Source organism: Crocodylus siamensis, chromosome 12, assembly GCF_052110815.1.
Source record: "Crocodylus siamensis isolate JL-2025a chromosome 12, ASM5211081v1, whole genome shotgun sequence".
Lineage (NCBI taxonomy): Eukaryota > Metazoa > Chordata > Crocodylia > Crocodylidae > Crocodylus > Crocodylus siamensis.
This window is the reverse complement of record NC_143406.1, coordinates 44982881-45009955: the sequence shown is the minus strand read 5'-3', so window position 1 is coordinate 45009955 and position 27075 is coordinate 44982881. Positions and strand designations below refer to the sequence as shown.

The 27075-nt window shown below is 53.7% G+C and overlaps 1 protein-coding gene across 2 annotated transcripts in view; it reads left to right on the top strand.

Annotated features, from left to right (window-relative positions):
* The window catches only part of LOC149855059 (ATP-sensitive inward rectifier potassium channel 12), a 46374-nt gene that overhangs the window by 6467 nt on the left and 12832 nt on the right, over positions 1-27075 (top strand). Inside the window, exon 1 of one of the 2 annotated variants that reach the window (XM_090024475.1) lies at positions 2532-2578. The exons of the other annotated variant lie outside the window; for it this stretch is intronic. The gene's annotated coding sequence lies outside the window, so the exon portion shown is untranslated. Of the gene's footprint in view, positions 1-2531; positions 2579-27075 lie in introns of those variants that run through there. 2 annotated transcript variants of the gene reach the window in all.

The window sequence follows — 27075 nt, the reverse complement described above, 5'->3', positions numbered from 1 at the left end:
TTTTATGCCTGCAAATCCCAGCGCTCACCATGAGGTAACTCAACTGAGATCCCATGAAACGCTTCCACCTTGGCCTGGGATCTGTCTGCTCGCTGCCAGGCCATTGGGAAGACACAGAGCTTCTCCTCAGGGTGCCTGAGACCAGACAGGCAGGATCAGCAAGGACGGCAGGCTTTGCCGGGCACCTGCATGGGGGGGGAGGCTCCACGTTTTGGAGACCACAGGGCTGGGAGGTCCCTCCTGCAGGTGTTGAACTCAGCTGCTTGATACTGCGGGCCAACCTCCTCCTATCATCCTGGTCCTAAGAAGATTAAGCTCCATCCAGAAACTGCTTCAAGTGGTTTTTTGCCCGTCCTTCTCCTCTAGGAAGAGCTCTGAGCTGGGCCGTAGCAGGAGCGCGCGGCGGAGGAGGCCCGTTCTTTGGGGCAGGATGGACTTGCTTATGTCCTGCTCCTTCCTGAAGGAACAACGAGTCCGATCTTCCTCTCGCTCGCCTGGGGGTAGGTCAGGAGTAACTCTAGTGAAGTCTTTGGAGCTGGAGAAGGGGCTTTCCATGCATGGAGTACTGGGCATGGAGGAAAAGAGGGCACCCCAGGGTGGGGGTTGTTCAGGGAAGCACAGGCAGAGCTCTGTAGGGGCCCGGGCTGGGGATCACGTGGCGTTGCTTTGGGTCAGGACTGAAGTGCCTTAGCAGCTCCATGTGTGGAAAGCTTGCATAATGCTGCTGCCTGCACTATTCTCAGCTCCAGCTAGTCCCCTAGAGTCCCTAACTCCCACGTACAGTGGAGCGATGTGGGGACCGTGCACAGCGGGGGGCCATGCTGCTCTCCCGGGCCCTTCTCATCCCTTTTCCTCCGGGCTGCACCAGGGTTGCCTTCTGCAGCAAACTTTCCCTTTTGCTGACACTCACCAAAAGGAAAAGCCTATGGTTTAGGTACATAGAAAGTGCCATAGTGCCCAGCTGAGCTGGGCAGGGCTTGGCAGGATGAACCCATGCATTGCAGATGCATGGACATGTCAAGCACATGCAGCAGCAGGGCTAGAGCACAGGGTCTGCTGCTCCAGAGAGCCAGGCAGCTTCCCCTTGAGGAAGAGGCTGGCTCCCTCCACCAGCGGTAGAAGCATTGCACCAGAACTGGACTAGCCGGGGGCAAGTCAGAGCCGCGGTGAATGGGCAGAGGGGTAAGGGCGCTAGGAAGGGAGGGCTGCAAGTGACTGAGTCTCCTGTGAGAGGCGTGCTCAGTCGCTCATGCAGCCCTTGACTGCTCGGCTTCACTCCACTTGCTGTTCTCAGCCCCTGCCTCTCCTGACAGCACTGCAAGGATGCAAAGAGGGCACCATCCTGGAGGTGGAAGTGAAACCCCGCTTTGCCCACTTGCTGCCCCATGTCTCTAAATGCTTGAATCATTTCTCCTCTGCACACGAATCTCCCCCTACTCTTCTTCCATGAATCCTTTATGCCTCGGGTATAATTGCGGCCCCATCCTGCAATCCGGCCAGCATTAAATGATGCCAGAACAGATGGGGACTCTGAACGCACCCGAGAGCAACAAGCACGGCAGCTCGTGGCCCACCTGAAGCCACTTCTGGCTTCAGCCTTGTCTGTTTTATCAAACCGGCGTTCTCTGCAACCAATGGACAAGGAACAAAGGTTTCCATGAGCTCATCTCCACTGGTGTGGAAAATCGTGGCATTGTAAGCTCTGTGAAAGGCTCTGGGGCCTGTGGTTCCCCTTTTAGACACGGGTAGAAATAACCTATTGAAAGGAATGGCAGAAAAAGAAGCCCTTGGAGAGCAGCCATTTATCTAAGTGGGCTCAGGGCTTAGAGAAGGTGGACCGCTGAACCCCGTGGGAGCGCAGGTGTCTTCTCTGCCCGTGGTAAATCCTCCCCCCAGCCTCCCCCAGGCTGGAAGAGCAGGCCAGTCCCTGCATCCACCTGCTGTTGCTTCCTGCAAAGAACCAACCCAAAAGGCAGAACTGACCCAGGACCCCTCCTCTGAGACGCTAGGGGCCAGAATCAAGTCCACTTAACAGGCACATAAGTGGATTTAGGCACCGAAGCGCAGTTCTGTTCTAGCCTGCTTGAGTCCCTGGAAAACTGTGTGCAGAAGGTGGGTGCGTCTTCCTCCTCCTCACTGCTCTTTTGTGACTCAGACTTAAGGGTCAGATGACGGCATGTTACACAAGTAGATGCATTAATGGATTCTCAGGACGTCAGCCTCTAAATGAGATGCTGTTCCACTCTGTTCAAGTCCACATAGACACCTAATAGGTGAAATCGAATCTGGTCCCAAATCCCCCCATGCAATGCGGTTCAGGAAGTATCAGATTCAGACTGGTGCCAGATATTGGCAGGGTTAGTGGTTTTGCAATCCTACCTAGCTCCGGTGACTCCCTTCAACTAATTTCAGACAGAGACCATCATCAATCATGTGTCTGATAGTAAATCCCTGCGTGAAAGGCCCCTTCTGGGCAGTCCATGCATTGTGGTGTAACTACCCTAGAACCAGTCTCCAACATGCCGCTGTAAGGTGTCAGCCCAGGGAGTTAACCTCTGCGTTACAGGTCCTGCGACAGGTAGGAAAACCTCTGGGTCACTTCGTGTTAACAGATGAAGCGCGAAACGGAAGGGGAAACTTTCGGTAATTTAGCCGCAAGTGGGTAATTACAAGAATAAAAGAGGACAGCCACAGCGTAATTACCCTGTAGCTGTGGGGTGGCTACAGGGTAAATGGCAATCCCCCGTTGGAGCGGTAGTGGAGATGCTGCAGTTAGCTGGAGGGTGAACCCCAGCACGGCGATGCTGTAGCTGCAGTCTGGGCTACAGCCTCACTGGGCTGTAGCTGTTGTTCTCCTGGTTAAAAAGAAGAAAGCGGCACCGAGTTTTAAAGAACGAGGGAAGGGGCAGGAAGGGCCGGGGGCTGTTCTTGCACGTCCTGACTGGAGAAGGGCCTCGGAGCAGACGACAGAATCCCCCTTTTTTCCTCCTTTCCCTCTTCACAGTGTTTCATCCGTCAGCGCGTTAGCTTTCCTGCCGGGGTGTAGGGGAGCCACCCAGCAGCAGCCTCTGTGGGCTTGTCTGGGGCAGAAAATTGGGAGTTTGAGTCTGTGCTGTCATATGCATCAGTGTAGAGAGATGGTATAGAGAGTGCGTGAGTGTGTGTGTGTACGCGTGTGTGTGCAGAGACCTCAGCCACAGGAAGCGTTTCTTTGTCTTGTGAATGCTGCCCCAGCCTCCCTTACACACACACATGCACACACACACGTTCCCCATCCGATGATGCCGAGCCAGGGGTCAGCAAAGCAGCCCTTGAGCTATTTGTAAAGACAAGGGAATCGTTCTCAGTTTCCCCTTGCATCAAGCTGTCTTTCTGTCTGTCCTTCTTTCTGTCCCTTCTGCCTGTGTCCCTGAGGGAGGGCGACCAGGAAGAGCACAGCTCATTAGGCGTGGAGGAGAAATGATGCCCCTGGCAAGCAGGTGCTGGGCGCGCACAGGAGGCCACTTTCACCTGCGTCAGCCCCTCCGTGGAGACCACTGCGGAGTTGACTCTGGCCGAGGTCATTTGGATGGAAACCACCCAGGTGCAGGGACGGAGGCAGGAAAAGAGAAGTGTGCGAGAGGGAGACAGCCTGTGCCCACCTCCTGTGCCAGGGACAGAAAACGTGAGCAAAACAAACTCTCTCCCTTCTGCTAAAACGTGTCCCCATTTGGTGACAGTCTGGGGGACGTCCCTCTTCTTGAGGAGATGTGAGGCTGTGCGTGCGGAGAGGGAAAGTTTAACCCTAGACGGGACTGAGAAACACCAACCGAGATGGGTGCTTAGTCCTAAAAGGGGATCCTGAGTTGCTGAGGGCAGAGGGGGAAAGTTCCCTGCCAAAAGCTTTCCAGCCCCATGGACCGTGCCAAGATCCGTCCCTCCAGCCCCCGTTACTGTGGGACGGACGGAGCCACAGCAAAGGCTTTTGTGTAACGAGCTGTTGCCTTTTCTTGTAGTTAATTATATGGATCGGTGCCACCATCAGACTAATAAGTAGTGTTGGCCCAGATGGCAAATTCTAATAAGGGCAGGGAGAAAATTGGGAATTTGCTATCACACGCATCAGTGTAGAAAGATGGTATAGAGAGCGCACGTGTGCGTGTGTGTGTGTGAGAGAGAGAGAGAGAAAGAGAGAGAGATAGTGGGGTACGGCCAACTGGATCTACCTTTTTATTGGTCAGCCCCAGCAGTGATCCAACTTCATTTGTGCACGTTGCTCATCTCCACACTTTTCTGATTCAGAGGAAGAGTTCACGCTGTCTCAGACACCGCTCAGGACCAGATGTAGGAGCGCGGTCTCTTCCTGCTAAGCCTCCCTTATTTCCCCAAGCACGCTGTGGTCCGTGCGCTGATTCAGTCCTGTCAGGCAGCAGAGAAGCCAAATGGTCCCTGGGAAAAATCAATGAACAAAGTATGCTTTGTGATGCTCCTTGTTTGCTTGTATTTTCAACTGCGTTTGTTCCCTAATTAGCAAAATCTGGCAGGCCTTGCTGTTGTCCCAGTCATTAATTATTATTAATTGTTTGTTATGTGCATAAAGTTGATGTGCTCAGCGCTGCAGACAACACAAATGAAAACAGTTCCCGACTCCTGGAAGCTGTAACAACCGTCATTTAGGCAGCGCCGGGGACAGATCCTGGGACCCTCGGGCTGCGACGGGACAGTGGGAGCGGGGTCAGGCTGGGAAGCGCTTCAAGGGGCACCCTGAGGTGCTTTAGGCAGTGGTGGTCATTTAATACATGGCAGGTTCTCCTCCTGGGGTGGCTTCTGACCGCTACAATGAGGTAGGGTGTGGGTGGTGTGATTCAATACACAGGGCACCGGTTTGTGAGTTGAGACATATTTTTTTTAACTGTTTGGGTTTTTTTTTTACAATTTTTTTAATTGCGCAGATTATTTCATTTTCAGGTGTTTTTTTTTTCTCTCCAGCCCACTCTTTGCCTCTCTCACCTGTTTAGACAGAAGTCCCTTTGGGACAAGAAGTCACTCTTGGGGTCTTTTTCAGTGCTTATCCTCAGTAGCCCCAATCTCAGGAACGGTCTGGAACCACACTAATAACCAGAGCAGTGATGGCACAAGCGGCCAAAATCCTGCCCACCGGTGTTTTTGTTGGCAGGAGTGGTGGCACGTGTCTCCGCATCCTAGAAAAATAACATGGGGGACTTTAAACACGGAGCGAAAAAGAATCGATCATAAAAAAGAAATGGAAATGAGAGAGAGAAAAGACTTAATAGAACGTCTCTATCTATCAACCTCCGTGGCTGGCTTCCAGGCGGGCTGATACCATGCTGCTCTCTGTTTTCATTCCTGTGAAGAGGCCTTGTCAAAGCAGTGGGTTTTGCTTTTATGCTCAAAGCTATTCCCTGCATATACTGCGCTCCCATACATTTGTGAGCAGCATTTGCTCTGCGGTTGAGTCCCTGCTCTACCCCTGCATGCAGATGCTGGTTATAGGCATTTTCCACCTCAGATGGTGAGTCACTGCTCTAAAGTGTTGCCTGAAATTTGGGGTGACAAAGCTATATTCACTCGGGTACTCATTTGACAAAATACCCCGTCCTGCTCTTGAATATATAACGGCTGGTTTGACGGCTGTATCTGCTTCTACAGATCACGACTGGTGGATCGGGGCAGGCGGGCTGGTGTCATTATGCAGTAACTACAAGGTGGAAATGCGCTTGGCCTTATGCATTTCCAGCCTTAAACCGAGCAGGTATATCTCCAGTTGGTGGACACGGCAGTAACTTATGTTACTCTCAGCAGGAAGGTGCTATTCAGATTCCCATTTTACCCAGTCTTAGTCCACGGCTCTGCGGGTTATCGGGTAATCTGCACTTGGTCGGTCCAACAGTAATGAGCAGATGAGTTGCACCCCATTTCAGGAGCCCGGATCTTTTGTGTCACCTGCCTCTTCTTTTGTGGAAATCTGAGCGTGGATGGTTATCTGTGCATGTCCCGGGAGCTCGGATGGCAGACGTGGGCCTGGTTCACGGTTCAACGTGAGCGCACTGTGCTCTGAGCTGTCTCTCTTAGGCAGCCGCAGATAGCCCAACAAGAGGTCCCAGTGTGTCAAATAGGCCACTGGAATTGGGCATTGTCATTTCTTTTCCTCTTTGCTGCCAGTGGCTTTATTTTTGGCATCACTATCCACCGCTTTTCAGATTTGTTTGCAAGCTTCAGTTGTTTCCTTTTTTTTTTTTATTTGTTGTTGTTGTTCATGCATTGGTTGGCTCCCCTAAGTCACGTAATGATGGGCCTGTTTCCTGATTGGACAATGGCAGTTTTTACAATATGAGCATTGCCAATAATGAAGGCAGAAAATACAGAGCAAATACTCCCGTTGCTGTTGGAACTTTTTTAAAATTGTAGTTGGGGGGAAACGTTTGTGAGCCGCTGAAAGTTCACCGCCACCTTCACAAGTGCACGGGTGGGCTTCTGAACCTGCACGAACACCAGCCGTGTGTGTTCGGTGTCAGGCTCTACCTGCAGATATAATATACCAGTGCCTAGATTCGGGTTAGCCTGTGGCTGAGTGCAGCCTGTCTCAAAAAGAACAGGACCCTCCAGCTAGCAGTGTTTGCCTTTGCTTACCCCACATAATGACAGCTCAGACAGGTCTTCAGCATGCATCAGATGGACTTTATAGCTCTCCTGTGACTGCAGGAGTTGTGAAACAGCCGACAGCGGAAGGAGCATGCTCATCTCAGCCCTTTATACCCACAGAATAGCAGAGCTTGCCCAGAAATGCTCCCCTCCAGCATGGAGCTGTAAGAGGCATGTTAAATGTGCTGGAACCGAAAGGCTTTGCCTGTGTGGGCTGAACTCCATTGAAGTTTCAGGAGTTTCCCCTAGGAAAACAGCTGCAGTTGACAGAAAGGGTCTGATGGGGCTGAGCACTCCTATACCAGGTGCATCTGTGTTGTGTGTGCATGCACACACGCACATGCATAAATCTGTGCCGGGCGTCTGTGTGTGATTTTCAGATCAGGTGCACCCAGAGAGACAAATTCCTCCCCAGCTCTTCAATAACTCCCCCCTGCAACACTGAGAGAATGGGGCTCTCAGTCTGGCCAGAGATCCAAATGTCGCCTCTTGAAACCCGCCTCGTCCCCCCATTGCTAGCTCTCTTTTGATGCCACCATGCCTCATGCCTGCAAAGAAGGGAGGAGGACCCCCATGCCACCCCCTCATGCAACCACGTAGTTGCATGTGTCCATTTGAACAGAACAGGAAGGAAGCGCTTTCAGTGAGGACACAGACGGCTTTGCAAACACTTGCTCACATATGTGCTATTTCCAGCTTGCTGAAGAAGGGGCCAAGTTTTCTTCAGCAGATTGAATTTGGAGTCTAAATGATCCTCTGCTTCTCCCAGCGCCTACTGTCTGTGCGCATTTGCGAGAGCCGGCTGGCTGCAGAGCGCCTTCCTACAAAGGCAGCGTTGCTTTTTACATTGCCATTATAGGGGGGAACTATTTCCTGTGTGTATGTGCTCACAGACATAGACCCCTTTGCTCTTATATATCCGTCCCTTCAATGCATTTGGACCCACTTGGCCACATCTCCCATAACGGCAGGGCACTCATAAACCCACCACTACACTCCCTGATGGCTGTCTGTGCCCTTCTAGTCCGAAGTCCCCATTGATTCACTCACATACACTCTTGACACACCCACCTGCTTGTCCTTTTTCCCCCCCCCAAGCAGATTAATATTATTACTTTCTTCTCTTCCCTCCTCCTTCCAACCCTCCCCTCCAACCATTGCAATCCTGGGAAGTGCAGCTGTTTCAGTGGCTATATCCTCACCCGGTTTGACACGCAGGAAGAAATATGCATGCAACTTATTGTCTCCCAACCCTATAATCATGTCACCCAAAAGGCACTTTGTCAAACACCCACAAGCCAAGTGGGGGACTTAATGAATTTGGGAAAGGCACCTGAGATCAGTCTGTGCGTTGCTTTTTCTGAGGGGAATGGGGCTGGGTTTTGCAATGGTTTATTCCCCCCGCTCCTTTTGGGCTGGATTTAAAAAAAAAAGGCTCTTGCAGAAGAATTATAACGCTGGGCAAAATGTGTTGCCCCTGGGTGAATTGTCTGGAGAAAGTGGACTCACGCAACAGAAAGAGAAAGCAATTCTTAGCCCGAGAAGAGACCTTGGTTGGTTTCCAGCAGACACCAGAGGACCTCCCAGCTCAGTCCCCTCGAACAGATCGAAGACTGCATCCTCCCAACCCCTTTCTGCTTCTGCGGGGCATCCAGCATCTCCCTTTGTTCTTCACCGGCGTTCGTCTCTGGGGTCTTTCCAACGCGAGGTTAATGGGACCATTTGGCTCCAGTATGAAAGCAAACAGAGCGGGCACAAGCATTTCCTCGTGCAGAACCTGGGAGTGGCTCATTTTTTATGAAGTGGATCCACAGCCTGCCAAGGGGCAGCACTTGCTTTCGGGGGGCGAGGGAATCCCACGCCAGCTCCCAGTTCGGTCTGTGCCCTTCCTTGTTCACCCCGTCGCCAAAGACATCGGCGAGCACCTGGAGGTGACGCTGGCTCCCTTGGTGACGTGCAGGCTTGTCTTCTACGAAGCGATCGCAGGCGGCTCCACAGACCGACCACGTTATAACCCCAGGCTGGGAGTCTCAGCTGTGGCCGAGCAGAAGATGAATGCAGGCACATTGTGACAGGCTGGGCTGCTCACCTGAGCTTCCGCTGAAGTGCTGGCAGCCGGCTAGAGAGAGCAGTGGCATCTCGTTACCAGTTGCAGTGCTGGCAGCCAAACCCAGGTACTGCCTCTCTCCGACAGTCCGACCCACACCCAGCTCATTGACCCGGTCCCCTGGGATGATGCAGGCAGGATCTTTCATTTCACTGGGCAGAGCTGCCAGAGGCCAGCGATGTGGTCTGGAGGCATGACCGCCCGGCTGGGATCCAGCAACTCCCATCCCTTACTCTGCCAGCGAGTCCTCTGTGGCTTTGTCTCATTTCCCTATATATAAATCCGGGTAATAATTAGCCCCTTTTGACTTACAGAAGTTGGTTTGGGGTTCAGACTTGGAGAGGGGCTGGGGGAGCGGACTTGTAAAATCTGGAGGGACGAAGAAGAGGAAAAGAGGGGGTCTCTAGGTACATCGGGAAATGCATTGCTCCCAGCAAGGAGGGATGGGCCACTTGAGAAGCCCCCTTCTTGCCCCCAGGTCTCTGCCTTCCTCCGGCCTCTTGGGCATCCTTCTCCCTCTGCTCGCCTCTGTTTTCTTCTCGCTAGGATGGTCCCGCCTGACTCTCCGTCATGTTGGTGAGCTCATCTCCCCTGGAGAAAAGAAGAGGGCAGAGAGGGAACCTGGCATGTGACAGTCTCTTCCAAGGGCACGTGCCCCCAGCTGGAAGCCCTCGCTTCTGGTTTTTGCACTAAGGAGAAGGCTGCGCTTCTCATGGCGAAGGGCAGATGTGATCCCCAAAGGAAGCCGCTTCCCGTGCTAGCCCGGATCCCACAAATGCTGCAGGGAACTTGCACAGAGTGGTACTTTTGCTCTTTCCTTTCTCTTTAACCTTTTGGCTAATGAGGTAGCAAATGCCTGGCATATTTGTGGCGGGCCTGCAAAGCAGAGTGGAAAGGCCAAAGCAATCCCAGCAGAGGCAACGTCAGGTGGTGAGAAGGGCCATGAATCTGGTGGGAAACCATCTGTAACCCGCCAGCAACATGGGCCTGAACCGGTCTCCGAAAGCTGGGTCCTCGTTCGGTGAAAGGTGCTGGAGCTCAGCGCAGTGCGTGACGCGTGGGGACACGGAGCAGGCTACAAAGCTGCGGTTGCGAGGTGCCGGCTCGGGCTGTGAGATTGCTGACCCTCTTTTGTCCTCCAGCTCAAGCAGTCGCTCTGTACTTTTGGAGCTGCCTCAGGACACTTTTAATCCTGGCTCCCCCCGGCTGCCTCTCGTTTTACTCATGCTTCCTCCTTGCTCCTGGGGTGGAAGGGTCAGGACTGTTTCCCTCTTATGCACCCGGCAAACCAAGAAGCAGAAAGGGATCCGCTCCTTCTCCTTTCACCGAATCCCAAGGGTAGGGTCCAGAGCCTGGGTCTGAGTCCAGGCCCCCTGAAATGTTGCCTGTTGGAAAGTGTGATCGTTGGCTTCGCAGTCCACTAAAGAGAGGGAGCTCACTTCTTTCCCCCTTTGCCCTTGTAAATGTTTCAGGATGATTATTCACCCAGTGCCAAAATGGCTCAAAATCCATTCATCCCCCTCCGAACACCTTCAAGCCCAAAGTGATAGCTCTGTGGTCCCCCGGCCTTGAGCACATGCTCTGCATTGCCATGAATTTTGCCCTCGTTGGTGTTTTCAGCTGAGAAACCCCTCCGCATCAGCCAAAGCACCACGCGGAGTTTGTGCTGTATTGGCGGGGAGGGTTAATGTGGCGTGAGCAGCAAAGAGTTTGCCACGCGCAGTACCGTGAACTTTCATGCCAGTTTTCTCTGGTTTTGCCCCCACTCCTTTGAGTTTGCTCTCTGCAAATGTCCCAGGGGGTGAGTTCCCAGGCCAGGGCAGTTAAAGGCATGATGGATGTTCAGTGAACGCCAGAAACTGTAAGGCGGGTTCCACATCTACGGGCAGAAATATTCATACCCAAAAGACGCATACACCCCAAACCCGCTCAGGGCTCAGAAACGACTCCTCCATCCTAGCACGACACCTGCGCAGCTGGAATTTCAAGCACCAAATGCTAGCAGCAACCCTCTCACAGAGCAGCTACCATGCAGCGGTCTATACTAAACAGTTTTCGACAGAGAAAGCATTTTGAGGAAGCCGATCTGCCTGTGGACAGCTTGAGAGCAGGAAAAGAAAAGGGGAAACAAACACTGTTTCAGAAATGATTTGTCCTGAATGATTTGTTCAGATCAAATTCCCAGTCCCACACAAGCAGAAAGGGAAACGGGTGAATTGATTTTATAGGGCAACCAGTGAAAATGACGCTACATTAAGGCCTAGATCCTAATTCCCACTGGAACCCAAAGGAGTTAGGCACCCACATACCTTTAAAGACAACTGTGGGCCTAGCTGCTGGCAGATGGGCAAAATAAACTCTTTTTATAAACCCTCTTTCTCTTGAATTGCTTTCTGTTACTACTTTTTGTGGGGTGGATTCTCGGGACTTGAAGTCGGAGACGCTTGGGCTGTGATGTGATGACATCCCTTCCACTCCTTTATGTGGCGAGAGCGCGGTGCAGAGCTGCAGAGCTGCTGTCTCCGCGCGCGACAGGGCTGCTGCAGACCCGCTCTCCCCAGGTTTAATAATCCGCTGGTCGAAGGCCGGCCTGCTTGTCATCTTCTATTCTGTGCTCTTAGAGCCCACTTGGAAGAAATCTTACTTGATTAGACCAAATCCCTCGTGCACTCTGGGGTCGCAGCCTGTTGGCCATTATGCCCGCTACGAATTTGCTGGTCTTGCGCATTTGTAAAACAGGGCAACTGGTTTTTTTCCTTTTATTTTTTTCTTCCTGATATTCCTCTGACCTTAAATGTGGCTTGTTTTTACTGCAATCTTCTAGGTTTCCTGCATGTGGAGGATTGATTACAGAGTTGGGCCATGCAGTTCTGTGCAATTGTTTCTCCTCCGGGGCACCTCTGACTTTGGCAGCTCCCTTGGGGGCTGGGGGTGGATGTGATTTAGGACTGCAAATGGTGTGGCCAAGGGATATGGGAAAATGCTTTTTAAAAAGGAGCCTGGAAATGGAAGCTTTGCAACTTTTCCCCATTGGCTTCCTAATGCACCTCTGATTAAATGTGGTCCCTGCTGGCATCATTTGGCAATTTCCTATAGGAGGTCCATGTGTAGAGAAATCACTGCAAAGGGGCTGCGCCTACATGTGATCTGCCCAGTCGCTGGGATCCTGGCATGTAAGAGTAGGCAGATCTTGTGTCTAGAAGTGGATGGGCAGGGAGTACCTTGGAGACAGGGGAGGAACTTGGGCCGAGGATTGATGGAGGCATCCCCTGCGAGCTGGATGGTATGTACAGACCCGTAGCAAGATACTGTTGTGTCCCCACCAGGGAGGAGGAACCCGGGCAGAGCAGAAGAACATGTCTGGCCCAGCGCATTTTATTCCCCACCTCTTGCTCTATTCTCCATCACAGCAGAAACTTGGGACATTTCTCTTGGTTGCATCTTACTTTGCCCATGCTACCACGCTTCTCCCGCCCCTGCTACCACGCTTCTCCCGGCCCAAGGGCTGTAGCTGGGGCACTAAAATGTGGCCCTTAATTTTTGTATGGGGAGCACAAACCCTCTGTGGGCACCTCTCAGAGGCAGGGGCACACTTTGTAATTAGTTCTGATTTGCATAATACGGGATTGATGAATGGTCTGCAGTTCTGTGCGTGACCCTCACACGTTCCCTGGGAATCAGAGAGGGAGAAAGAAAAGCTCCTGCTTCTACCCCTTGTTGGGGGAGCAGGAGGATCCTAGAAGATTGTCTCCCTGCCTGGACAATCACATCCTGGATCTCTCTCTGCTCTGCTTGAACGTTCCTGCTAATTTGCCTGTCAGAGTTTTAATGAAGCGGGGTGGATGGTGCGCCAGGGGCTCTCGCTCCATCCCCATTAGCCACTACCCAGTCTCAGCCTCCAGATCTGTTCAGTGCATGCCTATAAAGAAACACAGGACCCAGGGCTGGATTCGGCTACACTGACTCATACTGGGTGCCAGTTTCTCCGAGCGACTGCGTTGAAATCGGGTGGGCTCACTGTCAGGGAGTGAGATGGCGAGGTGCTATTCAGCCTGATAACGGGGGAGAGAGTTCCTTGTGGTTACCCCTTTCTGGCTGGCAAATAACCCTTGTTTCCCTTATTCTGGATTAATTATACATGAACCAATTTCCCCTCCCCCCCTTACTCACACGGAGTAAGAGCTCCTTCCTCTACAGATGTTCCCACTTGACTCCAAAGGCTTCTCCTGGGGAAGACGCTATTTGCAGGGAGGAGGGCTGTCAAGATTTCCCCCTGGGCATTCAGGCATTAGTGTAGCTGGTTGAAATATTTTCAGGGGGAAGTAATTTTCCATTGTTTCAGAAAAGGCTGAACACGGAAATGTTTGGTGGGAGCCTGTTGGCTGCCGTTGAAACTTTTTTCGGGGCACACAATCACCGTGTTTCATTTCCACTCCCTGATACAGACTTCTAGCAAGACATCACGCCCAATGAGACATAATCCGTGGCGAAAACATAAAATAAAGTCCTGAGAGCCTGGCTTTTCCTTACAAGTGGGGGATGAAACATGATTGTGGAGTTCCCCACAGCATCGACCAACCATTTGTCACTTCTCTCCACTCCCTTCCCATCTCATGAAAGACTGACACGAGTCTACAGCTTTTGCCCAAATCGAGTTAGGACCCCAAAATGGGGCTGTCACCAAAATATCTGGGATGTATCGTCCACAAAGTCAAGTGGATTTGCAAGACAGTGAGATTTCACTCCCCACCAGCTGATGTCTGGGGTGAATTATATTTGCCCCTAAACACATTGCACTGGTGCGGTACCATCCATGTAGGTGATGGCCACAGTACGGCTGAAGCCACTGTGCACCGTACTGGAGAGATGGATGCCTCCCCGAGTCTGATAGAGTGGTGTACCTCTCTCTCTTAGCATGTGGAAGCAAGGTTGCTTTTATAACTAGGGACTTTGCTGGATTTTGAATCATTTTAATGGCTTTCCCCTCCTTGGTTTTCATCATGTGGACACACACGTCTGGAAGTTTTGTCTTGAGTTGCCCCGTTGCATTGGAGGGGCAGGGGAAAGGAAGAAATGTGTTTCCGCGCCTTCCTTTTCCTATGTGGGGTTTTAAAAGTCATTCTGCTTGGTCTCAAAGGGCCTGATTCATGCCCAATGCCACTCCATCGTCCCCAAAGGAGCTGTAGTCACATACCATCTTGGCTTTGTGACGGCTGCATTTTATCTGTTTCATCCCAGCCTAACATCTGCTTGCCTTCTGGGAGGGCAAGGACAAGGGTGGAAGGGGAAAGAAAGCTCCTCTCTGTGCTTGCTATTTTGATCATCGTGTGACTCCGCAAGGCCTCTGCTCTCATTAAGTACCAAGTGTGCAATGACCGTGTTGGGGGTTTGCATAGATGAAACTGGTTCAATATTGGCTTGGTCTGTGCAATCTATTTTTGGCTTCCAGGAGTCTCTTGCCAGGGATAAGGTTATTGCTACTTGGATAGGAGTAGCAGCTCAGTATAAACATGAGCCTGGCAGGTGCATGCTGGCTGCGGGGGGAATGGAGGGTACTTGGTGGAGACTTCAGGACAGGCCCGGTGTGACTTGGGTGACATTTTCAGGCTTAGGTTCTGACCAGATGAGCACACATTAGCCATGACAGAGGCACTGGGCAAGACACTAGGTGCTGTGGTCTCCGAGTGGCCAACTGGCCTTCTGCAAGAGGAGCTGCCGAGGGATCTCAAGGCAGATGGAGACAGGCAGGGTTAGGACACATGTGCATGCCCTGAGCTGCTGCCTACATGTAACGTGTGATGGACGCGTCATGGAACATGTCAGGAGTGCTCTTGAACACGGCCCATGGGGATATGGTGGTACCCAAGCAGGCCCAGTTTGCTCCCTTTGTGTGTGATGTTTTTCACGGCTGTGACAAAACTCTCGCAGTCTGTTTCTAGTCTCTTTGAAGTACCGTCATGCTGGGATGGGGCTGTATATGAGAGAGACATGGGGGTCTCCCTCTAGTGACCCAAGCTGTCACCCATTATAAGCCCTTATACCAGATGGGTTCATAGCGATTCCCCTTTACCTCAACAATGGCAGCCTTGCTATTTGAAGGAGACAGCCCGGGGTTTCCTCCCAGTATGACCAGTGCCTACACGAGAGCTGATCACTGGGAAGTCCCATGCAGTCAGGAATCCCTGACAAGCCCCACAGATTGCCCTGTGATGATGTACCAGTCAATAAGTACTCCTAAACGGTGGGCAAGTTCCCTTCCCCTTGCCCACAGAGACTAATATAATGGGTGCTTCCCAAGGTACTGGTCCAGGAAGCATTGCCCCTGTGTCCAGTGCAAGCTCGGAGGCAGGGTGCAATCTCACCTGCTTGGACACAGCTGCAATAGTTTTTGAGTGGGGAGAAATAGTTTGGGTTTTTTTATTCAGTTGCCAGGACTTAGAGGAGACAAGTAAACGCCAGGCATCTCTGAGCTGGGGGATTGCTCTTACAGAAGGGCAAGCCTTCCATAACCACAGCAGCTGGTGGATAAGCAGCTTAATACGCAGAGGGAAGGAGCTATAAATGCAGCCTCTGGGATTGCTGGCTCAGGTACAGTGCAAATACCTGGGCACAGGTGTGTGTATGGACAGGGAGATAGCAGAGGGGGAAACGGCATGCGGCCTCAGTCCCGGGGCACTCAGCAAACGTGCACACGGATGCCACTGGCTTGCTGACTGCTGCACAAACCCCTTCTTTCAGTGTCCTCTCTCATCCTTGCAGGAGCTGAGCAGTCTGGCTCACCCCATGTGCTAGGCTAGGGGAGTTGCCGCTACACAATGCTCCCTCCTTGCCTGGACTTGCAGCGAGCTGGCTTGACAGCACTCATGGCCTTTGAAGCAGGAGCCTCAAACCAGGGTGAGCCACGTGGCAAGCAGCAACTGAGGTTCAACTTTCAGGCCACCCCACCTACAGCTCCGAGCCCATGCGCCGCGGCTGCGGGAGCAGCTGTGTGTGTCCTTATGTTTCTCAGCGGGGGTCACGCAGTGCCAGGCACTTTCTTCGCAGTCCTGCCAGTTAGGTATGGGAGAAGCAGAGAGGAGGAGGCTGCCTGCTTTCTGCTGAGCACAGCTGTGAGACGCAAAACCCGTGTTCAGCGGCTGGAGAGGGCTGGATTAACCAGCCCCCGATTCCCTGCAGCACACAACCGGCATGGCTAACGCAGCATGAATGGGGAGGAGGAGCAGAGCTGGTTTGTGAAAGGGACTTGCCTTCCTGCCCCTGCCAAGTGCCCTGAGCCCACGTCACGTTCACCGCAGCATATTTCTTGATGCCAAAGGGGCTTTCTTTGCACCCACAGATTGGCACAGAGGAATGGCAGCAGCAGAGACGCCGGAACTTCTCCTCCCCGGGGGAGCTCTTGGTGCACTTGGATCCCTTCCACAAACATTTTTCCTGCTGAGAAAGGATCTGCTCTGCACAGGGCTGGAAGAAGAGCTGTGCTTCTAGTTTGCTCTAAGCTCAGGCTTCTTCCATAAGGACCACCCCCCACTTCCCACCCACCTCCATTGCAATGCACCGTGCAGACTTCGATAGTTTTATCTCAGCCCCTACGCACACACACCCTCAAAACTCCCTGAGACAAGTCTGTAGTAATATCTCCTGCTTAACCACTGGGGAAACTGAGGCACAGAGAAGGAAAGTCACTCCCCGACCTATCATACAGTGACAGGAACTGAAGCCTGGACTCCTGTGCTGTACTCAGGAGGATCCCGGGCTCTTTCATACAGTCTGTATCTGACAGCAGCTCTCATCCCCCCATCTGCAGACAGGGAGATGAGCAACTGCCCTCAGAGAAACTGGAATAACCTATCCTGATGCACCCCTCCAGCGCTTGGAGCTGCAGACTCTCCAGCATTGTACGTTCCTAGATCAATGCGGAGGAAGTCAATAGTGCTCTAGGAATCAATGTCCTTTGGCAAAGAGAGGAGTCTTCCTCACAGCGACCACAGCAGTCGGAAGAGAGGGGGTTGTAGACAGGTTGGCGAAGCAAGACAGGGGAAGGTCCCACCAGGGCTCTTCCCAGCCCCAGCCAAGGCAGGACACAGCGCCAGGCCGGCATGTGCCAGGGCCTTAAAACTCACCCCCTCTGCCCCCCCGGGGTGGCGTGCCAAATGCTCCCACAGCGAGGACAGCTCCTCACCCACATGCAAACTGCAAATTGTCTCTGTAACTGGGCAGGGCGTGCTTCAAATTGGAAGCGGCAGGCCAGAGGACAGCATCTGTCTCACGGCTAAAGCAAAGCCCCGTGCGATGCCAGGTCCTGAGTCCCTGGCGCCCCACTCAGCAGGTGGGGGGGACTGGCTGCGTCGGCACTAAGTAGGGGCGCAGCAGTGAGCGCGGCACTAGGGGAAGGAGCAGCGTTAACAGGCCTGGCAATGCTGTCCCCTTCCTGTGCTGAGCTGGGCAGCGTCGCTCCATGGCACCCTGCCACCGCAGCTGAGCAGAAAACGGCTCTTTTGCCCCAGGAGAAATTTGGAGCTTTCAAAGTGTGACAACAGATTGACATCTCTGATTTTTCACCCGCTGACACTCAGGCAAAGTGATTCAGGTGGGATATATCGGCCTAAGTTACTTTGAAAAGTTTCATTTCTGTTTCCACCACCTTTTTTTTTTTTTTCCCAACAGCCAAATGGGAAAGAATAGAAAAGTGCCATTTTTTGACTTCAGAAATGTCAAAACAAGGCAGCTCTCAAGTCACAAAACTTTTCCTCCCCTTAAGTTTTATTATTTCACATCAACGCAACCATGCCGATGCTTCCCCGGGTATGGATTTGCCAAGTGGTGTTTTAAGTTAGAACGGTCCCTGATGAAACTAGTTAGTATATCCAGGCATCTGGCTGCTGGGTGGATCTGAGGGTTTTCCGGACGTCCACCAGCGTGGAGTGCTATTCTGAGAATAAGGCGGTTTTCCATCCTCGGAGCATGATTCACTCGGCGCCATCTCCAGATCCTCTTCAGATCCTGGCAAGTGTTTCCAACACAACCAGCCTCAGCTCACGGGACGGAGGGCAGAGGAAAGGCAAGGATGGCTGAGGTCCACGGTGGACGCAGGGCGCAACAAGAGCGGGGCGTTGGGTTGGGAGTGGAGAGGACTGTATCGGTTGAGCAAGAAGGCCAAGGGAGCGGTGGGAGGATGCAAGAGGAGCTGCTCCTGGCTGGGGTGAGAGCGCGGTGGTGCTAGGGAAGGCAAAGGCAGCCTCAGTTTGCTGCCCATTTCTTCGCCTCCAGGGCAGTGCTCTCTCGTCCTGGCAAGGACCCACTGGTCTTTTCCCCCTCTACAGACACTATGACCTCACCAGGGTGTATGTCATGGCGCATGGTGTTAAAAAAGGTCATGAGCTTATTGTCGGCAGCTATTTCCAGAGCACCATCCATGTCCCCGGAGCAATGAAGTCCCCTCACCCCAGGAGCTTCCACTGTGAATCACCCGCCAGTTGGGGTCCCCGGGCTAAGGGCGAGATTTCTGACGGCTCCTTTCCGTACCGGGTGACACAACAGCATCAGTGCTCAGCCTAACTAATACAAGGCCTAAACTTTCCAGGCTCCGGTCGCAGGCTGCATGCCCCGGCCTGGACTGCAAAGATGGTTCGAAGCTGACATGGAGTTGGCGACAGTCGTGCCAAGGGAGCGGCTGGCTCCGGCTTGGTGGGCCTTTCGCAGGACGTCGGGCTGGAAGGGCACTGCCAAGTTTCTCTCCACTCCGGCTTTCTGCTTCGTTCTTTCTGTCCCCGGAGCGCCGGCGTTGCTCGCTGGGTCTCCGGCCTCGCCAAACTCTGAACGGCTAGAGCCGGTCTCCTGGAGACGGCTGCATCGGGTTGCCGTGGTGATCAAACCTGCATCTGAGCATCACTACAACTCTTGTCAGTTTGTCCAAAGTTGGGGAAGTGCGTAATGTGTGCGGACCTGAGCTGAGACCGGGGGCAACAGAGCTTTCCCCAGTGCGTCCTGGGTCCTGGCAGGCGTGGGGAGGCAGGGCTGAAGCCCTGAAGCAGAAGAGGCTGCCGATGTCCCACCTCTTGGTGGGGGGCGACACCATTGCGGATGCCTCTGGTCCTCGGTGAGCAGAAGGGGCGGCCAGAGCTGGTAGCAAAAGCCCACCGACCTCCCCCCACAACCCCAGCCACCCCCAGCAGCCCGTCCGTGGCTGGACCTTCGAAGCATTAGCCTCGTTTTGTGGGATCCGGTGAGAGCTGAAACCTTTCGGGAGCGAGTCCTCAGAGCATTAGCATTTGATCATCGCTATGGCAACGTCTGCGCGCTCACTGCGCTGTCAGATTTTATTTTCTATACAGCGGGCATGTGTGTGTATATATGGTGCGTGAAGGTGGGTGTGGGCGTGTGTGTGCATATATGCATATATATAATATCATTATTTATCCTTTCTGACCCGCACGCTCAGCCAAGTTTCAGAGCTCTGCAGATTGCTTCTCTGAGCTGAGTCAGAGCGCTTTGATTCAAGCCTGCCGGTGGCTCAAAGCCCGCAGGGGCCTGGTTCCCCAGCCACGGCAGGAGCGGGTGTCTTTGCAACTCCCGCGCCTCTCAGCCAGAGCTTAGCCCCCAGCTCTCTCTCCCTCGGGTTATTCTAAGGGACTTCTGTGCCGGGGTCTCGTGTCTCGTTGCTGCCTTTTCTTTCGGCTTCGCCAGGCTTTCTGGGGGCTCATTCTCCCACCAGTGCCGAGGCAGCCTGCAGAACAGAACTGGGCAACGCCCCTCTGTGTGCCCATGCCTTGCACGACCCTCCGGTTTGCGTAGCGGCGCGTCCGTTTTCGGGGTGGAAGCTGCTATTGTGGCATTTACCTGGTTTCGTGATGCCAGTTGATCCTCCGCACTGAAAAGGGCTCCCTCCAGCTTCCAAGAAGTTTTAGCGAACCTGTCACTAGGGCAGAACCGCAGTCGCAGCTGAGTGTGTGTGTTGTGTGTGTGCAAGGGACTCTGCTGGCACCGTGGAGCACTGCCAGGCACTATTTCAGAGACCCTGTGGCCTGCGCATGTGGGTATGACATAAGGACACTGAGTGCTGTTCCCCTCGCTGTCACTGAGTTGATAACCATAAGCTCCATGCCTCAGTCTTCCCATCTATAAAATGGGACCTCTCTTGGTGGGACTGTGAGGGTTAATCCACGAACAGTAGCAAAGGGCTATGCAGACTTGCTTGGGGCTGTCTGTGTGTGTTGTAGGGACAGGTAACCAGCATCTCCTGTGCCTCCAACACCCACCTTTGGGAGCTGGGACCCGGCAAGGGCGAGCAGGGAGTCACCTGAGAACGTGAGTCAGAAGGTGCTCGCAGCTCCCCGAGCCACGAGATGAGGATGGTGGCCCCGGTGCCGCATGGCCCGGAGAGCGCTCCTCGCAGCCCCAGGCTCCCTGGCACAGCTCAGCAAGCTCCAGCCCTCCTATGGCTGCACCAGTCTTGGGCTCCTTGCACACTGCTCTGCTGATGCCTCGACCCCCTGCCCACAGGGCTCTGCCAACACCCATGCAGCGTCCCACAGCCCCCGCTCCACTCCCAGCCCTGCGTTGCCCTGCATCCCCTCTGCTGTGGTGCTTTGCAAAGCAAACACTTGCCCTGCTGATGTGGGTCAGGATTTAAACCAAAGAGGACAGGCCAGTGCATGAAGCCAGCTCTCCCTTCCTCCACCTGCTACCAGCCTGCCCCTCTGCCCCACTGGCCTTGTTGCAGCCCCTTCTCCTCTATCCAAGCTTCCCATAGGAAGAGGAAGCATAGCCTCAGCCCCCCAGGTGAGGGGACAGCTGCCTGCTGCTGACAGGCTCTCGCATCTATTCGGATGCAAAGCAACTTCTCCTGACTGCTGAACTCCTTATGAGGCAAATGTAAATGCCAAGGGCAGGAGTTCCAGGAAACGGGCATGCACTGTTTATGCCCTGGCTGGTATAAATCAGCATAGCTCTCTTGGCTTCCCTTGAGGACGAGGATGGGGGCTGCTGCTCCCTTATATCTGCTAATGACTCTAAGGAGCTTGGAGGCAGGAGCTGAAGACCTAAGAGGGTGAGGCGTGGGGTAATAACGGCCTAAGACACGGGCTCGGCATGCATGTGCTTGTGTTCATGCCAGCATTGACGTCTGTGCCCTCTGGGATTGCCCGGACCCTGGGAACACTGGCTGGCTGGCGAAGTGTGCCTGGGGTTGAGGTCACCGACCTATAGCACCGTGCAGCGCATGGGGTCACAGAAAGCCTCTTGCTAGCGCTGTTTCAGAGTAAGGTAAACTCTCCTCCGTGTCCCGGAGCAGCAGCTGTAGTCACCCAGCCGGCCAGGAGCGCTGAGCTGATGCAGTTAGTTCCCTGCATGCTGCTGAGCTTGGGGAGGCAGACGCTGGCTCAGCCCAAGAAGGCAGTTCAGGGCCGGTATGTCTGGCCACTCTGGCACCTTTCCTCCCTGAGACTCGCTGCAGCTTTCCCAAGCTAAGCTGGTATCAGATTCCAGGTCTGAACTTCAGGGATGTTGGAGTAGAAGAGCCGAAGTGCTGGCTGAGTCACGCGCTCCTCGTAGAGCGCTTTGGAGCTCTGCCTTCGAACAGCGATGGAATCGGATTGTCAATTAAGTGTGTCAGTAATTTCATTTTGCTGGCTCTTAATAATCCTTGGAAGTCTTCTCTGCTCTCCCACGTGCACAGATTTTGTTTGTAGCTGGGCCTCTGAGTGCTCGGAGAGCTGAGCTGTGCAAGCTTAACCTGGGGGCGTTTGACTGTGGTGCACTCCTGCTCCTGCCGTTACTAGTAAAACTAGACGTTCCTGGCAGGGGGGCTCTGCTCTTCAGCTCCTGGTGACACCAAACACCAAATTTGGAAACAGGAAGGATTTTTTCCCCCCAGGTCAGATTGGCAAAGACCATGGGGGTTTCGCTTTCCCCTGCAGCATGGGGCACAATCCTTTTCCATAGGAAATTCTGAGCATATGTTAACCAATTGCCCAGTTTTTGCAGTGGCCGTGACCTCACTATTATGCTTTTACATGTGCCATTTTATAGGGTGTTGCTGGTGTTTCGATCTCATTCCTTGTAGTCAGTAGCAAGCGTTTGAAGTGGGGGACCCCTTTGGTTAACAATTGCCTGTGGACTCAAGCAACTGATCTTGATGGCACCAGATACCTCTTCTAGCCTCCTCTTCCTACTAGTTTCTATGTCCCCCCAGCCCTATGTTCTCCCCAGTCTTGCACACTTGGTTTGTTATTGTAGGGTGGTGGGTGAGCAGTGCACACTTGCTCTGTTCCTGTAGTGCGAGGACGGAAGTGCCGTTGTTGAAGAGAAGCTGCCATGCAGTGCGTGTCTTGGGGGAAAACCGCACAGGTAATGACACGCACGTTGCAAACGGAGAAGAGAGAAAATAACTGATTACATCTGGGGCCTTGCAGCTCCGCAAGTGAGTCTCTCAAGTCCCTGGGTCCCTCCGGGTGATGTCTGCCTTTACAGCGCTTCTTAATCAAATGACATACGAGAGTGTCCAAGGTGCAGGAACAGCCACTAATGAGAATGGCATTCCTTTAATGACTTCCTTTAGAGGACCAGCACATAGGTCTTAATGACCCTGATTTAAGCAGGACTTTCCACAGGAGGTGCGTGCCCTGAGCACAGACGGGGGTGAGTTAGGCCTGAACCTGTTTTATGTTTCTGCAGGGAAAGGAAAGGGCTGGCTTTTTCTCCTGTCCTGGTCCTACTTCTGCTGTGCTGGGACACCCCCACACAGCAAAGGGCCCTGTCCCATCTGCTTCTTGACTGTGGAGGTGAAGGGATGAGCCATTTTAGCTGCCAGCGTGGTAGGCACCCTTGAAGATTTGTAGATAAGCGGCTACAACCCCAGCTTTCCTCCTCTACACCAGGCAAGGTGGGCTTGGGCATGCGCCAATCTGAGCATCCACAAATGGCAGGAGATGGGACCAGGGCTTGGGTTTCCTCTGCTGCAAGGCCTGGCCGTCATGGCACAAGCCCTGGAGTGTAACTTCCACCTGCCTCTACCCAAGGGCCCATCAGCCCCATAGCAGAAAGGTGAACGGCTTCTCCCAGGAATATGCAGGGACTCCCTAAACATGGAGGCAAGCGCCGAGCCCTCTGTAATGTAGACACGCCAGCACTGAGAGCCTAACTCCACACACAGCTTTCGAAGGATTGGCAGGTACGGTGCCAGCTGGATCCCCAGGACTAGGCCTGGACTGAGGTCCACTAGCGATGGCCGTCCCGCAGCCACCTGGGGCAGACGGGAGACCGTCAGCCTCCGGACTCTCCCTCCCAGCACAGCTCAGCGGCTCCTCCTCTCTTGGGGCTGCAGCTGATCCCTTAAACACCATGGCCGGCTATTGCTCCACAGGGCTGCTGATCGCCACGCATCCTGGCGCGGCACGGTCGCGCGGTCTCAGAGCTGCCCCTGAGCTATGCCACGTTGGGTTGTTGTCCCAGGGTGGATTTCCCTATTGCCTACTGCCAGGCGCTCCCCTCCAAACCTCAGTGCTGGGTGGACAGAGCTCAGCTGAGTCAGCAGGTGAGAAGAGAAGAGAAGAGACCGTCCCTCTTGCTGGCTGGCACTCAGTGCCCGGGTGCAGGGCCAGGCGGCGCTGGCAGGGCTGAGCATTGCCTGGTGCTCTCCAGCGGAAGGTCCCAAGGGCAGTGAATTAGGAAGGATTAATTGAACTGGTAGCCTGATCCCTGAGACGGGAGGGGGCAAAAACGGGTGAGTTACGTAAGTAGCAAACTCATCAGCGAAAGACGGTGCGTTGGGCTCCAACTCGTTAATACCCGGCCTGCCCCCACCTTCAGGAAGCACTGGGCTTTGGGTAAATAAAGCAACCAAGCCAAGCAGATGCAGTGTGCGGGAGGGAGGGAGCCCGGATCTGTCGGGCTCCGGGGAGCCTGGGCAAAGCCCTGCAAAGCTCTTTATTGCAGGCAGGTGCAGCAAGGAAGCGGCAGCCGCCCGCCCTTCTGTCTTGCCAGCCGTTCACTGTCCGGGGGCAGCTCAGGTTATATCCGAGGGTGAGAGCCGTGGAGGGAGCTCTCCCGATGCAGTGCGATTCTCCCCCGAGGTCCTGACCCCAGGGGCTGTGGAGATGTGTGATGGGACGGGGGTCTGCGACACACCCGCAGCTGGCACTTTCGAGGTAGCAGAGGAGGCGTCTCACTGTGTCATGACAATAAAAGTGGCTTCCTCCAAAGAGGGGTGGGCCTGAGGTGCTCATCCCCCTCTCCATGTGCAGCAGGCAAAGATTTCAGGTGCTTGTCCTGTAAGCACGGCAAGAGCAGCTATTACATCCTAGATTTCCAGGGTCAGATCCTTGGCTCTGGCCAAGGGTTGCTGCGCTCCAGCCCAGGGGAGGTGACAAGCTGAATAGTCCTGGGCTTGGTACATGTGGGTCTCGCGCTTCTGCACCCACTCTCTTCTGCCCCCCGAGCATCTCTGCGTTCCCTCTACATGCTGCTCCTTAGGCCAGAAGTACCAGGGATACTGCCTCTTCCCCGGCACTGGGCTCTTCTGCACTTGGCCCTTCCTGCAACGCCTCCAGAAAAGGTGACTATGGCTTCTGGGCGGGTTTGGTTCAGATGAAGTGCTTTGTTCCTCCTCCATTTATCCGTGGTGCACCTCACAGGAGTCAAGGCAGTAGGTTTGGACCATGCCTTGGGAGCACGTTCTCCTCGGCGGTGTGCACTGAAACCCCAGTCCAGGCTGAACTGACAGTAACTCCAGCGTTGAGCGGGTGGAGGAGTGTGCTGGGCCTCTCTGCCCCGAGTCTGTTCCACAAACACTATTTAACCCTGCGCTACCAGTGCTTGAGTCCCCAGCATCCCAGTGGGCTTTGCAAATCATTTGCACTCCATGGAAATGCTGCCACTTCTGGGGTAGAACATGGCACATGGAGAACAAGGACACTGGCCTAAACTCCATGTCTTAAGCAAAGTGCTAAGAGATCTTAATGGCTCTGTTGAATAGATGTGACAGTGTCCTGTTGCTGTGGGATAAGTCACCATCAGAAGGAAGAACTGGTGAACTAACTGTGCTGGGACTTGAACCACTGGTTTCCAAAGGAGCCCTGGGATCTAGATAGAAAGTGGTGTGTAGGAATTTCCTTGTCCTTGGTGAATAAGGGATTAATATTTTAATACTCCCCCCCCCACACACACACACACACACTCACACTTTCCTTTCCTGAGGGTGACGGAGCAGGGAGGATGCTTTTGGGAAAGTCAGGCTCTGGGGCTGGGGTCATCAGACCGGCTGGTACGTGGGCCGGGTCAGACGGCTGTTACGCATTCATGATGCTAATTCACTCTGATTCCTGGGTAGCAGTGTGTTCCCCGCGGGGAACTCCCTTGCCGCTTGCCCTGGGTTTTATTCTGTGGAACATTTCACCATCCCACGCAGCTGCACGCTGCTCCCAGTCGCACCCTCCGTGGCCCGCAGGCCGCTCCTGCCGCAAACACATATTTTCACTTTACGGACTTTGCAAGATGCTCAGTGCTTAGCGCGAAGGTTTCGGCCCGGTCTCTGCCTGAAGGGGAGCTCTCCCTCTGTTGCAAGCCAGATTTCTTTGTGCAGGTTTAAATTCAGCCGGTAAAAAAAAAAAATCTGAGCCCTGCTCTTCTAGACAGGGCTGCCGCAAAGGTAAGCAAAGGGCACAGCTTGCTTCGGACTAGTACTTCTTTGCTGGGTTTGAGAGAGAACAGCCGCTGGGTGAAGCCTGCTATGCAAGAGCGAGGGGTGCTGCAGCCCCGAATGGGGGGGCTTGCCAGCAGGGTGAGAACGGGAGTCCGAGCCCCCCCATTGTGATGAATAAGTTGTGGCTGAACTTGCTCCCACCTTCTGCCTGGAGAGTCCACTTTTCACACACTTCAGGCAGCCTCAGGGGACTGATGCTATTTACTGCCTGGACAGCCTTAAAAATAGCTGATCCCCAGATCTCTCTGAAGCTTTCTGTGGCTCCGAAGCCTCCTGAAGCCAGAGGCTGCTGCTCAGACAGTTTTGTGATGTCCAGGATAAAGCTAACCCTGTCGCCACCCTGCAGACGAGCCAAGTGACCTAAACCAGCTGCCAGAGTCCATGCTGGGCAGCCCATTCTCTGCTGTGATACAATGGGCTTGGAGACATTTGGCCTCAGAGTCCTGCTTTCTTCACTCCTTCCCGCAGTGCCTTTTAGCAGCCAGCAGGATGGGGAAGGTGTGGAGGCAATGAGAGAGGTAGGGCACGAGTCTGTGCCGAAATCTCCCTCTTTCCCTGCAAAGCTGCCTGTGTTGTGTCTGAACTAGCTGTCCCCTGGTGAGAGTCGGTGTCAATGTGTTTCCAAGGCCTCGGGCAATGGCACACATGGTGGAGCAGGGAGAGGGAACTATTTCAGAGCCAGGGTGAGGGGGCATATGGGTGCAGAGGTCAGACCCATGGGATGGAAATGAGTCTAGAAGATGCTCAGCATCTCAGGTCCCTTCCCTTACAGAGCTGGGTAGCAAAGGGACGCGGCTCAATGCTATAATGCTGGAGTCAGTTAAACCCTGGGCAAGATGAAAAGCAGTGCCAGCACCAGGCGTCCACTGTGCCCCCGAACCACAATCCTTCTCGTGGAAAGGGCGTGAGATGATATGGCAGAAGGGGGCAGGTAGACCGGAGTCAGCAGGCAAAGAGGCCTCCAGGGTCAGGCCCGGCAGACTGAGTGACTTCCCCGATCCTACACAGCGAGGGGTGGCAAGTACTGGCCGAGGTACAGAGCTGGGTTGCTTTCTCCAGCAAAGCGGACAAGTCACCTTAAACTGGCTTCTTCATCTATAAATGTTTAGCCCTCACTTAGCTTTGTTTCATTATTGTTATTCATTCTCATTTAGTAATTATCAATTATTGTAAGATTATTATTCTTTAACTGGCCCAGCTGCATCCCAATCCCATGCTCTCATCCAAGGAAGTTCATTCTTTCAGATCACAGCACCGAGCACACGCAGATTCACAGACGTTTAGGGCTGGAAGGGACCTCGTGAGATCGTCAGGCCCAGCCCCCCGGGTCTGGGCAGGAAAGAGCGCTGGGGTCAAATAACCCCTGCAAGGTGTGCGTCCATCTCCAGGGAAGGTGCCCGCACCACCCCTGCTGGGAGTGTCTTCCAGGGTCTCGTCACATGAACCATGAAGAAGTTTCTCCTTATATCCAGTCTGAAACCTTCTTCTAGGAGTTTATGACTGCTGCTCCTGGTTTTCCCCTGGGTCGCTTTGGCAAATAGCTGTTCGCCTCTCCCCTGATGCTCACCCCCGATACATTTGCAAGCTGCCACCAAATCCCCTGAAGGCTTCTCTTTTCTAGGCTGAACAG